Below are 14854 nucleotides of genomic sequence, written 5' to 3'. Positions count from 1 at the left end.
CCTGTTCATTTGCTCAGTGTGGCAAGGAGGCAGCCTTGCGGCACTCAATGTTTCCAACCAGTCAGACATGCAATACACAGAGAAGGACAGACTCCTCCGGGTAAGCAACACCAAGTAGATGGGAGAGGGGCAGACGGGGGGAGCGGATGTGCAACGAGGGGCACGAGAGCTGTGGTGGCAGGAAGCACACCCCATGCCGGGTGCTGCTGTGCAGTAGCAGGGGACAAGGGAGGCCACATGCCCCGGGGGCCACAGAAATAAGTGAGTGCCCTCCCTCTGTCTGCGAGTGTCTGTGCCTTGCCTACATGCTCGGAGGCAGAGGAGGACACCCGCACACGCTCTGCCGGTGGCTGCCTGCACGTACTGCCTTGTTTTCCTGGCTGGGGTGTAGGAGAAGGCCTGGTTTTGGTTAAGCCCTCAGTCACACAAAGATGCCTTTCCCATTACTCTTTTGTTTTTCCTTCTAAGCAACTCTCCCATTTAACTCTTCCAACTCTCCCCCATAGTGTAGGCTGCCCTGCCTGAGGGCTGGTCCAGGTCAGAGGCAATTTGGGAGCAAAGGGGAGTTGTTGGAATCCAAGGCTGGAAACCCTTCAGCCTTGCAGAGGGGCTTTGGGAACCTCAGCAAACGGGAAGGATGACACCATTGAGAAGAGCTAGGAGGCCAGAATGAAGATACTCCAGTGGTGTAGGGCTGAGCATGGTAGAAATACCTAAAGAGTCAGTCATGGCATTATCATGATTGAATTTGACTCCAAACTTCAAATCTGCAAAGAGGGAGTGGGGGAGGCGGAAAAGAAAACATGCGAAGGCCTTTTCAAAACCCAAGACCACAAGCAAAAACTTCCTATAAACAAATCAAATGGAAATATTTTTTTAGCTCTATAAACATTTTCCCTTGAAGCGTTCAACCCAAATATTGCATCACTGTGCTAAGACATAAACAAATCTTGCAGTGAAAGAGATGCACACCAACAATAGACTAGCCTGTTTGCCTTGTCCGGGCTGGGAGAAGTGCAAAAAATAAACAAAGAGGGCAAAGACTGACAAGCAGGAGAGAGATGTCTGAGGACTACTTGCCTGAATATTCGAGGGAGGGAAGAAACACATACCCCATCCCCCAAATCCCACTGAGGTTCAGTAAGGAAATTCAGGTCCTTCAGGGTCCTTAGAAAATCACAGCTCTGGCAGACTTGTCTTTCACAAAGCAAGGTAGGTTCTGATTTTCCCCAAATGCATTATTTAAAAAACTTATCTGACGAGTACCTCATCGGTAGAGAGATGTATTTATTTTTGCAGTGATTATAATGGTGGTAGCAGGAACTAAACTGGCCAAGCTGTGCTGTGTTTTATACCAGTGTCATGCTTCCCCTGCGGGGAGCCCAGTCACTGACCCATGGGAAGGCTGTCCTGAGCAGAAGTCAGCACGCTGCCAGCAGGAGGCAGGGGTCTGGGGCCTGGCTTTTGGTTGGCAAAAGTCTTTAGAGGCGCTACAGAAGGAAGTATTTTGCACCAGACTGGAAAATGTGAAGTACCCCCTAAGAAACACACACCCCAGTAACAGCAGCATAAGGTGACTTAGGGGCCTCCAGGCTGCCATTTGCTTATCTTTCCGGCATATAGGTACCCCTAATCTGGCTCTACCCCCCTCAAGGAGAGTGGACAAGGACATGCCGAGGTGGAGGAAGAGGAAGGTGAGGGATGGGGTGGCATGTACCATAGCACAATTCCACCTAGCAACTTCAGTACTGCTCAGTATCATGCGTTTAGAGTCACGGGACCATGCTGGGACCAATATTTGGCTCATCCTTCATACAGACACTGTAAAAGTTGTGAGGAATCTTGTGTCTTTGTCTCTGCCACCAAGAGAGACAGGCAAGGAGTCACTCTGGTGGGAGGGGATCTCACTCTTGTTCCAGCTCACACAAGAGACACTGAAGAAAGGCCCACCAAAAAAAAAGCTGCTCAGCAGTTGAGTCCCATGGGAAAGTTTCACCACCAGAAAGCCAGTATAACTTGAAACCTCTTGGGCAGATAAACTGGCTCTGTGTGCTGCTGAGATGAAACAGAAATATGATTACGCTTGATCCCTCAGCTGGGGTCATACTGCTCAGTCAGTGCAATAAGCAGAAGCGACTACGATTTCTCTGTGGCTTAATATCCTCCTCCTGTGCGTCCTCCTGGCGCCAGGCTATGCGATGCACGATCCTCACGCTCAGCGACCCCGGCCGAGCTGCCTGCAGCACTGCAGGGAACAGCAAACCTCCTGAGACCATTTGATCTCCCTGGACTGACAAAAGGTTCTCCATGCGTGCTTTGGTCTTGCGAAAATGACTTCAGGTGCTGCTGCAGGAGCTGATTTACGAGGGGAGGCTGGGAGAATAAAGGGCCTCACACACTTCTCATGTTACATTGCATCTAGATGGTGTGAATTCAGAGGCGTTTACGCCCGGCTAACTAAGGGAGAATTGGGCCCAGACCCACTGTATCTGTCTGACCAACAGAGAGGATCAAAGACCTGTAAATGCCAAGCAGAGGCTGTCTGAAAATATTAGACTCAGAAGTAATGGGATGAACTGTATCAGAGTAAAATTCAATTTGTAGGGAAAAGATTGCAGCCGACATCCATTCCCTAAGCCTGTGTTCTGCTTTCCACAAGAGGCTTCTAGGTATGGCTTACATCAGTCAGGAAAGGGGATTAAACGGGTTTTGGGTTTAGCATGGTCTGGCATGCAGCAGGGCAGACTAGATTGTGAGTATTTTCATGGCTTGCAAGACTTCAGAAGGTGGTCTGCAAGTGGATTACAGCATCCTTCTCCAAATTCCCACCCATGCACTCATGCCTCATGCAATATCTAACACATGCCATGAAATGAAATGGTGACAAATAAAAGCAGCTGGCAGAAATGAAAAAAATGCAGAATTTCAAAGCTTAGCCTGATTTTTATTTGGCTATAACCGCAGGCTGCTGCGTGGTATCATGCCAAGAAAGTATCTGTGGATTTCTTTTTTCTCCCCTGAAAGGTTAGTTTGTTCTTTAGTTTAAAAAGGGATCAGAAACGCTAAGCTGTAGAACTTTTTAAAGTTCATCTAACCCTTGTCCTCAGAAACTGAAAATTCCTGAGCACCATGGCCTCCTTATCAGCTGCAATTCTGTTTTCTAAAAGGAGACCTGGTTCCTAAAGTTACAAAGAAATGACTGGAAGGTGCTATGCTACCCTGCTCTTTAAAATGCAATAGAAGTGTATGTGTGCACAGCCTGATGAGAAGACAGATCAGGGCATATAAGCACAAAGCCACAGAGCTGCAAGAGCAACTCTTTCTCTTTTTTGCCTTTTACACAGTCTCCAGTCTGTGGCAAGATGACAGTATTCAGTGGAGACACCATGCAACAATAGAGAGGAGAGTATTAAAAGGACACTGCAGATAGGCAATGCACAGCCAGATTGACCCAAAGGAGAGAGACATAAAATGGTTCAGAAGTCAGCGCCTGCAAGGCTTAACAACGGAGAGCTGGAGATACTGCTGAGGATTATACAGTAGGATCATACCAGGAGTAAAGAACAAAGAAAGGGAAACTGCAGGTTGGGAAAATAGTGATGTTTTGAGAGGTGCATCTCTGAATTAGACAAAAGTGCAGCAAGGAGCAGCCCTGTCTTGAGGCAGTGTCTCCTGCAGTCTCACAAATGGGCTAGCTGCTGGGGCATAGGTGGAGAAGGTAGGTTCAGGGAGGGTGACACCTCTGACATTCTTGGGAGGTCAGGAATATTCTCTGGCCAGGTGGTCCCTCTGGGGAGGAAGGGGTTATCCAGGGTGCATCCTCAGGACCTGAGTGCTCATGCAAGCCCTGAGTCAGCCCCATCTGTCTCCAGGTCCCCAGGAAGCACCATCCTCATGCCCTGGACCGGGGACTTCCCCACGGGCTGAGCCCAGAGCAGGACCTGTCAGCACTGTGGGGGCTTCCCTGCACTCCCCTCGATGCCCGGCTGTCTCCAGGCCCCAGCCGCCAGGCTGGGATGTGGGTTAGCAGATTTTTTCCACGCTGTTTCTCCGGGATCCCTGACAGAGCCCATCAGAGCTGCCTTTTATCAGCACTGCACGCCTTAGTGAGCCTGTCATGACTCACACACAATGTGCTCTGTGCTGGATTAATCCGGACGGCTTTCATGCTCAGGATGTGGGCGGTGGGTTGAGTGGGGGGGCACGGGGACAGATGCAGGGCCAGCGGGGGCCCGGGAGACTGGGGATCCCCAAGCTTTTCACTTGCTGAAACTAGGGACCTGTTTGAGGGCTGTTCATGGGGACAGGGAAGAACTAGCCACAAACAATGAAAAACAAAGAAAGAAAGGCAACAGGTGTGTGGGAAAGTGGTGAAGGAGGAGAGATTACAGGTAAATAATAGGTGAATAAATGGACTGCAACAAAGAGTGAACGTGATGTAAAGGGACATCTGAGTGCCTTAAAATGTAAGCTCCCTTGTTGATAGATATGACAGGTAGTTATTTCACAGAAGTGTAATTACTCAGGGACTGTACCCCAGCTAAAGGGATCTTTTCAGACTTCAGCATTAACCTGGAACACCTTCAAGATGTCTCCATACCTTGACTGCTGATGTCTGTAAACCCTCAATAACTTACTTCAGATTAAGGGAATCAGCAAAAAGTGTGAAATCCTAAACCCAGTCAATTCTGTACTGATGGGAATAAGACACCCATTGACAACTATAGCACCAGGTTTCCATGTATAGTCTCCACAGAGAAAATAAGGGATTCATCTAACATGAGAAGAAAAAAATGCTTTTTTTCCCAACAAATCTGCAAGCTTCAAATGGGTATCAGGGGAAAAGGATTGGTAAAAGTCACCTGACCTGATACTGCACAAACATCTCGTACTCCCTACCATGATTCCTAGCCGAAGGTGTGCACACACACACCAAAAGAAGCCATGGTTTTCTAGGAACTGGTGATGTTGCAGACAAGAGTATACACATAATGTGAATGCATATGCTAACACATCTATATTGCACATATGCACATATATATCTCCTCCAACTTGACATTCAAACTGTTCATTTGAAATTATCCATTCTATCTATTGCGTTTTACCCAGAACACCTTATTTTCTGCACCTAAGTTCCCATCTGCACTTGGAAGGGTGAACTACTTCATAACAACCTATCCTGTCTATCCACTGCACACACGCCCTAAGGTTTCCAAATAACTTCTCAATCGAGGACCTGCCTGCTGCTGAAATGTCACCTTCAGTGGGGTAAAATACAAGACCTATTTAACAGCACACAGCAACACTGTCATAGGAAAAGATGATAAGCATGCTCTTGTTTTTATGTCCTGTCCATCAAGGGAGCATTTCTCACCATTAACCCTGAGATGGAGTTTGGTGATGAGCCATGGAGGGCATGTACTACCTCTTCTTGCACACAACAGGTTCATGCTACTCTTATATTCAGTCTTAGGACTTCCATCATCCAGCACTGGCAGTGAGGTGTGTGGTCATGATTGCAAATGTGGTTGCCTTGGCTTTCACTGCATGAGAAGTTTCATACTGTAGAAGAGTTGTTGTCTAAGTTCTAAGAAAGGAAAGCAGGATCCTGCAGGAAGGGGGGGGAGAAGTTATTTATTTAGGGCATTTCCCTGAGCTCCTTAATCAAGCAAATGGTTTTACCCATTGCATTTGATAATTTCCAGTTAACAAAACATTTTCCTATAGACCCTGTCCTCAACCAAAACATTGAGTGACACTGTAAAACACTCCCCATACACAAGAGGATCTCTCTGACTGCCAATCCCTGAACATTTTAAGACAAGAAAGCAAATGGACCTCAACTGGGTCATCTCATACACCTGGGAGCCTACTGACTGTCCAAATATTTCCTGTCAATGAACCAACTACAAACAGAATGGTAGTTCTTTACAACATCTCCTGTAGATACATACTACAGAGCATAGGCACATCTGTATCCATATGTAAAACATTTTATACGAATATACCTATCACTGCGCAGAAGGAGAATGATACCTTTGTGGGGATACATTTCTTTTATATTGTTTTTACTGTACCAGTAATCCTGTTGCCAACCCCTCTCCCACAGAAGGCAGAGCTAGCACTGGTTCGCCAAGATCTATTTAATTTCAGAATACATACATTACCCTCATGCGCATTTGGGTTTGTGTGTGAAGGGTAATGTATATATCCTGAAATGAAATAAACCTCAGTGCACAAATGGTATTTCTGGCGTGAGGGTGAGCTTGTCACAACCCAGTTTATGTCCCTGACTTAGACCCTAGTGGTAAAACTAAACTGGCATCGGCTGGTTTAGTTTACACCAGCACAGCTTTCCTAATATAGTCAGGCCCATCTCTTGTCCTCCCATCCCACCCTCCACTCTTTTTTTTGGCTCTCTTGAGTTTTGATGACTGAATCACTTCCCCCTTTGTTTCTCTGATTTCTTTCCTAATCTTCTGCTCCTGAAAGATGCTTAGTTCCTGAATCCCTGTACAAATACACTTTCCTTTCTAAGCTTCTCAACAGCCAAACAAGGTTTTATTTGTTTATTTAATTTGACATGCCGAGAGAGAAATGATCCCATTTCCTATGGATTATCGAAGTAACAAATAGCTTTACAAGAGGGTAAACAAAGTAAAACTCATGTTGAAACTCCTTTGAACCAGGGGCTTCCCACTGATGTCGCTCCCCAGTGTGTCTTTCTCCTCTCCTCCCCACTACACACAGGATGAATTTCTTGTCCCCTTGGCCCATGGCTGCTGCCCTCAATCCAGCCCGCTTCTGGGGCTGAGACAGTCATCAGCTCCTCATCCTTGCTTTCACCCACCATCAATCTTTCACGATATGGTCAGACAGCTTTGAGATCCCTCTGTGAATGAGCGTTTTCTCCATCTTGTCTTTGGCTCCATAGCTCAATTGCATCCATCAATTTTCCAGTTTTGCAAAGAGTCAGAGCTAGAAAAACCTGTGGGTGAGCGCAGGAGCTTCCACAGAGGCAGGGATGCCATATGGATTTTTGTTGGGAGTTTTGCCTAACTCAGGCAGCAGGCATGGACTCTTGGTAGCATAACTCTGCATGCACACCACCTGCAGTGTACATTTCTGGAGGAAAAATAAACAAAACAACAGAAAACAGGCCTGAAGCTGAGCTAAAATTCAGAAGGACTTGGAACAAGGGTGCTGATGGGCTCCCCACGGGATGACACATACCAGCAGTGTGCTGCTCACACTTTTTTGGGGTGCTTAGGTTTGGTGGCTGGGGTTTAAACAGCTCCTCCCCCCGCCCCCAACATGCCTTTCTGTTTATTACTCCTGCAGTAATTGGGAGGCATGTGTGGATGAATTAAACATAGCAGGACAGATGAGAAAACTCTCCCTCTTAGCTGGCTGAATGAGCAAATTTAACTGAGCCTGTTACCCACTGAGTATCATGCCGACATGCCAGGGTCCGGTTTCCTTTGAGCTCGCCCTTTCATGCGGAGTCCCTCCATGCCCCCTGCCTTGCTCCGCACAATATCAAACAGCTGGAGGTTTTGTGGCTCCAACGAGGAGCCTTTGCATTTGATGGCGGCAGCAGTGGGAATTTCACGTGGGATCAGAAATGGATGGGACGGATCCGGGCAAGCTCATAGCTGAGGATCAGGGGGCTCTGGCACATCCTGAGGGGGACAGGTCCTCCCCACAGCCACAGGCTGCACCTGGTCAATGTCCATGGTAAACTCTTCCTTATGGCTGAGGGAGTGGGGCTAAAGAACGGGGGATTTGGCTTTCACACTACTCCTAGCTTCAGCCAGGCCAGTGGCACCTGGAAGTCAGTTCTGGTGGGTAATTTGAAATAAATGAGAGCCAGCCTAGAGCCACCATCCCCAGTACAGTATTAAGGCAACTGCCCTTTGGCAGAACAGCCACTGGCTTGTCTGGGGATGCCAAGGGGACATGGCTGTATCAAACATCCTGCTTTGTCTCACAGCATTTCTTCCAGCATTAACAATGGGGGCAGGCGGGAAGAGAAGCACCCTGTGTTTCCTCTACCCCCAGGGATAAACAGGGAATGTAATCCTGCAGGCCTGCAGTCTTATTTTTTTTCTCCCCTAGTGTTAAACAAGCCCCAGGGCACTTCTTTGTACAAGGTAGCTCCAATTCTGCTCCCTCACCACTTTCCTCCCACCTCTGTAAGCCCCAAACTAGCCAGGGCTAATTCAATTCCTGCTTTAATTTAGGACAGTTTACGACTGTTCTAAATTAGGAAACCACTGTGTTTCAGACAAGGCAGGTGCTAGAGGTCTTAGCACTTCTAAAAATTAGGCCGCTTAGTGAGGTGTCTACATATGGATTTAGCACCTGAGGACTGCATTACGGAGCAGCTAAGGGAAAGCTTGTAATCTGGGAAGCAGTTATTTAAAAGATAATTAGACATTAAAGTTAACATTGCAGAGGAAGGAAGTTTGTGTTCAACCTGATAAGCCTACCCATTCAAATGCAAGTTGAAGAGCCATCAATACCTATTCCCCTGAAACAGAAGAAACTCTGTGGAAAAACCAGTTTTGACATTTTCAGTATCCTTGTCATAAACCAAGGAATAAGAAACCCAACTCCAAATATAAAAAAACCCAATCCTTCAAATCATCCTTATGTGTGAGAAATGGGTAATCCAGGAACACAGGCCCCTCCTACACTGCCACTAAGCAGCAATAACCCTGGAAACTAATGATGACATGAGAATAAACTTTAACTCTTTCACCTTCTCTGACTGAAGGACTTCAGATTTAGAAACTACAGATCATATTTACAAGCTATACTCTGCATGGCATAGATCTGAGAAACCTATCCCAATCTTTCAGTGACAGCAGGTTTGTTCCAAAGAAACAAAGCCCTTTATTGAAAGGCTTTGAATGATGGAGTATATCCTGCACCCCTGGGTAAATCCATGTTTTGTGGCATATATTTATCCTTTGATGTGGGAGGAAGCAGTGAGCAGGAGCTGGTTTGGTTTAATCCCAGAGGGTGGTGTCATTTCTTTTAGTAAAAGTTTGCACCTGAGATGCTTTCCCAGAAAGCAAGAACCTGCCAGGATGGATGGATGGAGGAAAAGATCTTTGCCTTCTTGTCTCGGTTTTCTCCATGTCACCCCCAGAGAAGCTGCACACCTCATGGTTTAGGAAAAGGAGTCAGTCACCTTCTTTGCAACTAGCTAAAGTCACACATAGACTGTTTGACCTCCATGGAAAGGGACTGTCTCCATTCAGCAAAAAATTAGCCCCTGTGCTTGGGGGGAACTGCAATTTGAAAGAACTATTTGGACGCATCCTATTTAACTTGGATGCATGCAAAGTTCTGCCTTTTGCGTGGTCATTTCTTCTCCTCCTTCTCTCCTTCCCTGTCTTCACTTTTGCTTCAGGTGTCTTGATGTCCTGATCCAGATGGTTGAACTTCAGCCACACAACTGGGGAAGCTGAGGCACGTGATGACAGGACTTGCCTAATCCCACCCAGCAGCCCACATACGAGGAGAAGGACTTGGGGGCACTGGTGGATGAGAGATTAGATACGAGCTGGCAGTGTGCACTTGCAGGCCTGAAGGCCAATTGCATCCTGGGCTGCATCAAAAGGAGCGTGACCAGCAGGTCAAAGGAGGTGATCCTGCCCCTCTACTCTTGTGAGACCTCACTTGGAGTATTGTGTGCAGTTCTCAGCGCAGGAAAGACATGGAACTGTTGGAGTCCAGAGAAGGGCCACAGAAATGATCAGAGGGATGGAGCACCTCTCCTGTGAGAACAGCTGAGAGAGCTGGGGTTGATCAGCCTGGAAAAGGCTGCAGAGAGCCCTTATTGTGGCCTTTCAGTTCTTTAAAGGGGCCTATAGGAAAGATGGGGAGAGACTTTTTAGCTGGGCCTGTTGATGCTACGAGGGTTGATGGTTTTAAACTAAAGGAGGGGAGATTCAGACTGGATGTGAGGAAAAAATTCTTTACAATGAAGGTGGTGAAATACCGGCACAGGCTGCCCAGAGAGGTGGCGGGTGCACCACCCCTGGAGACATTCAAGGCCAGGCTGGATGTGGTTCTGGGCAACCTGATCTAGTTGGAGATGTCCCTGCTCATTGTAGGGGCTTGGAGTAGATGACTTTGGAAGTCCCTTCCAGCCCAGATTGTTCTATGACTCTTTATGTTTGCTCCGGCATCCTTCCAGCAGGTGCCTGGTGCTGCAGGGACAGGCGTACAGAAAAAGGCTCTCCCTGGGAAGCTCCACAGGTGGCGGGAGCAACTTCTACACAACTTCCTGGGGCTGGTCCTTCTCAGGAAGAAGGGAAGGTCTCCCGGGAGGTCTGCCACAGGGTGATGTTTATCAGCAGCCCATTTCATTACAACTAACGGCTGCCCGAGGCCCCACCACTGTCCAGTTTCACAGCCAGGATGAAGCAGGATGGCCGTCGGTACAGGGACGTTCGGGGGTCTCCGTGAGCCGCTGCTCCTGGCTGGGGTGACCACTTCAGCCATAAGGGCTGGAGGCTGCCACTCTCCGGGCCCGGGGAGGGGGCACGTCCCCAGGCCCCTGTTCCCCACAGCGGCGGGGCCGCCTCCCTGCGCCCAGGCCAAACTTTCCGTCCCAACTTTCCCGCTTCCGCCTGCCGGGGAGCATGGCGGGCGGTGGAGAGACGCCCCAGCCGCCTCCTCCGGGGGCACGCACCCGCCAGATGATGCCGGCCAGTGTTCGGGGGTGCGGAGGGGGCAAAGAGAGAATACGGGTCTGACATGCCAGGCTTTTGAGGAAGGGGGTTTATTTTGCGCTTTCTCCCGCCTCTGGCTCCTCCTCTTCTTCCCTCCTCCTCAGGGGGAGGGGAGGAGGGAGGCTCTGGGGCAGGAGTAGCCGGAGCAGGGAATTGTTTGGGAGTTCAGTCATCCAAAAGCCGTCTCCCGTATGGAGGGTCTGGCTTCCCGCATCCCGGCGCCTCTTCCCTCCTCCTCCTCCCGCCGCGCCTGAGCTCAGGGCGGCCCCTCATCCCCAGCGGCAACCCGCAGAGCAAACACAACCACCACCCCAAACCAACGTCCCCCCCTTTCCTCTACCCCAAAACCAGGCTTTCCCCCTCTCTTTTCCTCTCTTTTATTATTTTTTTCTCTGTGTGTGTGTGTGTGCTGAATTCCCCGCAGATCCGGCCTGGAAGTTCCCAGCTCCTGGAGTTAAGCCTCTTTGTTGCTTCCCTTCGTTTGGGGCATCTTTGTGTTTTCCCCAGCTTGCTCCGTTGGAGACCGCGGTGAGTGAACCGAAGGGGGCCCGGGGCTGGGAGGATGGCTGTGGCGAGCGGCGGGGCGCAGGGCTTTCCCCCCCCTCCTGCAGCCGGCAGCGGCAGTGACCAATCTTTGTGTCAAGAGTTTGGGAAGTTGGTGTGGAGATGCGGGGAAGTGTGTCTGCGCCGGGACGCGGGAGACTGACAAGGGAGTAGGGAAGACACGCTGGTCCCCACCAGCATGGGGCTTGTTTTGGCTCAGGCAGGTGAGATGTGGAGGGCTCGGTTGTTTCCCTCCAGCTTTTCCTCCTCGGTCGGCGTTAATGGAGGGCCCAGTGCATGCACACAGTACGCGGTTGCCTGAAACTTGCCTAAAAGCTTGGTCCAGGACGTGACCCCATCCTCACTGCCAGCTACTTGAGGAGGGATGGAGCGCAGTGGAGAGAGGGAGAGAGAAAATTTGTTCAAAATAAGCGCCAGATTCATCCTCCGTTGCTCCAGCTCTTCTCAAAAGCTGACGGGAATTTGCAGGCAAGACCCAGCTCTTGAAGATGCAAAGGCATTTTGGTTTGTGCCCTGCTGCTGCCGCAAAGAAAAGCGGGAGTGGGTAATCTCTGAGTAGAAATCTTGTTGTCTTCTTATGCAGCTGTAAAGTTTTTAACCCTGCTACAACGAGGAGCGATTTGGGTCAGGGGAAGTAATTTTCTGCTCGGTGGTGGGATGCTGTAGGATTTGTGCATGCATGCCTCACTGCTTGAATTGCAACTTTGGCAGGTCCTCTGCATGGTAACTGTAAATAGAAAATGTGGGGAAAGCGGGATGCTGAATTTGCAGCAGTGTCTGAATGAGACTTTCTAAAGTGTTCTGAAGATACTGACACGTTGAAAAATAATAATAGACTTGAACCAATACCCCTGGTTGGCAAAAGGTATTTAATACAAGTGCTGTATCTTTGGGTGCTTTCCCGACTAATTCTCATACCCCAAGTGTTATGTCGCTGGCATTGTGCGATAGGCAGTTCAGGTCTATTAAAGAGGGTTTTTTGTCCTTGTTTGTTTTAAAGAAACTCTTGACCTCTCCGCAGTATTATGCGAGTGGGATAACAGGAATCCACACACACACACTGCACCAGCATGTAATTCCCGGCATGTCTGAAATTGATTGGTTTTCTTGGTGCCCAGTTCTCTTACTTTCTACATAGGTACCATCGTGTCCTTTTGACATGTTCACTTGCAATCTGCCATTAAAGTTTCTTTTCCCATGGACTAGAAAACTACTGTGGAAAATATCAGAAGAGTGTGGGTGTTTTGTAAGTTGGATTTTATCTTAGTTTTCTTTTGAAACTGACTGTCTCAGTGTGCATACTTTTAGAGGAAGGTTCTTGCGTATTTATGGATATATACATACATGCAGACACTTTTATTCAGTGGGCTAGATATTGAGGTTTATGGCTCAGGGAACGGTTTCAGCAGAAACACTGGGTTTGCAGTGAAGAGTTGCTCTGTTTATTTAAGTGATCTAAAGAAACGAAGGTGAAATAACTGCCCATGCTAATAGGAGTCATCTTGGGATCTTCTGAAGTAAATAGGACAATTAGGGAGAGCTGTGAGCTCCCTGTGGGATGCATGATATTCTCTGACAAGAAATAAATGGAGTTTTGTTCCATGTACTTTTCTTAACCCGCCCCTTCAGATACAATTAGAGGGACTCATCCTGTATGTGCAATGCAGACAAGGTCCCAGAAGGTGTTTGCTGTGAGGGTTGAAGTCAGATACAGTGCAGTTCTGCCTGCTGATGTAGTTCCCATAGGGGAAAATGAGGCAGGTTCATCGGAAGCGTGCACAAGGGTCCTGTACAGATTTGAAAGCAAGTTCTGTTTTCTTCCTATCTCATACACACACAAGCACCTACAGGATCTTTCTTTGAGAGATATTCCAGAGCAAGCAGTTGAATCCACACATTTCTCTGCTTGGTGCAAAGAAGTGTTACAGGTGAATTCATGTGTCACAGACTGGCATGTCTTATGGGTGCTCTGTAACCCTACAGTCTGGAAAATACAGCTTTTCTGTACCTTGTCCTGTCATGATACAGAAGCACAGAGTGAGATGTTCTTAAAGACTGCAAAGTGAAGGCCATTGCCTGGTGTTTGCAGAGGTCTTTCAAGTCCTGTGTGTGTGAGATCCCAGCTTGGAGTTTTGCTCCATTGAAGGACAGGTGCCTGGTCTCCTCACTCCTTGAAATCCAGCTCTGTCCTCAAAACTAACAGCACAGATCGCTCTAAACCTTCAGTACCAAACTGGTGGCCCCTGCAGTGTTTTCAGGATGCTGGTATAGCTCCTTCCACCTGACCAGGTCTGGCAGAGTTGGCCCTTTGGGATGCTCCCAGCTGGAGCCTCCTGCCGAGCAAGGAGCAGGTAGAAAAGACACTCTTCAGGTGGAGACATGGTTGGATGGGGAGGTGTTTGGGCTGTGTCCTCAGCCAATGCAGGCCCTTTGTGAGTTTAAACAATTTCCTCTGCTTTGCACAGGTAGGCTTTGCACAGGGTTTAGCCCCATTTCCCAGGCAAAGGCAGGCTGTTTCCCAAAACTCCCCCTTGTGAGCCAGTGAACTGGAGGATCAGTGACAGGGAAGAGCCCTTTGGGGACCACATCAGTTGTCTGAGCGCAGGTTGGCCTGCGGGTGGGTTTTCAGATACCTCAGGTTCAGTTGGGCTCAGTTTAGTCGCTCAGCCTGCAAGAGGTTACAACAGCAGTAGCCAATGCAACTCCAGGTTAACAGAAGTTTATTTGGCAGTAAGTAAAGGTGGCTTGTTTGTTTTAATGCCTAATGCTGAGTGCCTCAGAGGTATGAGGCATGATGCCTTGGACTTCTTTAATTTGCAGAGGTGTCTGGGTGCTGGTGGCATGTTGCGGACCAAGGCTTGCAACTCTCTTGGTTTAAACTGTTGCTCCCCAGCTAAAAACTTTGCAGTGCAAAGTCTCCAGTTAGGATGGGATATCCCGCAAGGAAAAAGCTCTCTTGCAAAATCTTCGGAGACTTCCTGTTTCTGGTTAGACTGAAAACATCCTGAGGGAAAAACCTGCTGCTGTGTATTTTGGTGTTCCTGTGGTCAGTCTTGGTTTAAGAGGTTGTTACATATTCCAGTTCCTAGGCCACAAGAACAATTTAAGGTGAATAATGACTAAATGAATTGCAGGTCTTTAGGTGGAACAGGGGTGAATATCTTCCAGTTTTCTAAATGTGCTTTGGGTAATTGTTCAACAGAAGGTATCACAAGCACCTTTTTTTTATTTCCTGGTATTTGGTGTAGTTCCTCTTGGCCCCGAATCATACGACATTGTTCCTTGTGCTTTGTTGGCTGAACATAGCGCTTGGAGCCGGTTTTCTGGAGGGAATGCTTGCAGGATGGGAAGCTTTCAAAATTTGCTTCATATGCATATTTGCACATAAGAGGTTTTTTAAATACTCTCCACAGGAGCATGTGCTCCAGCAACACAGCTGGATGAGCATCTGTGGGAAGCTGAGACAGGAGGAGCATGGATGCAGTGGGAGCACATCAGCTGAAGGGCTCAGAGAGATACTTGTTGCAAGGAGGAAAAACACT

The 14854-nt window shown here is 48.3% G+C and overlaps 1 protein-coding gene and 1 long non-coding RNA gene across 3 annotated transcripts in view; one reads left to right on the top strand and one right to left on the bottom strand.

The window, feature by feature from the left end:
* Positions 1–1267: 1267 nt before the first annotated feature.
* On the bottom strand, positions 1268–9613 carry LOC130601212 (uncharacterized). Its single transcript, XR_008972620.1, has 3 exons — positions 7446–9613; positions 5426–5608; positions 1268–1490 (listed from the first exon to the last, which is right to left on the bottom strand). It is a non-coding gene; the product is annotated as an uncharacterized LOC130601212 (long non-coding RNA).
* Positions 9614–10820: 1207 nt separating this feature from the next.
* The window catches only part of BOC (BOC cell adhesion associated, oncogene regulated), a 54676-nt gene continuing 50642 nt past the window's right edge, over positions 10821–14854 (top strand). For both annotated transcript variants that reach the window (XM_057413084.1, XM_057413082.1), the window contains exon 1: positions 10821–11276. The gene's annotated coding sequence lies outside the window, so the exon portion shown is untranslated. The remainder of the gene's footprint in view (positions 11277–14854) is intronic.

This window comes from Pezoporus wallicus, unplaced genomic scaffold, assembly GCF_028554395.1.
Source record: "Pezoporus wallicus isolate ANWC-B61680 ecotype Strahan unplaced genomic scaffold, APGP_CSIRO_Pwel_v1 contig_6484, whole genome shotgun sequence".
Taxonomy (NCBI): Eukaryota; Metazoa; Chordata; class Aves; order Psittaciformes; family Psittacidae; genus Pezoporus; species Pezoporus wallicus.
This window is presented reverse-complemented; position numbering and strand designations above follow the sequence as displayed.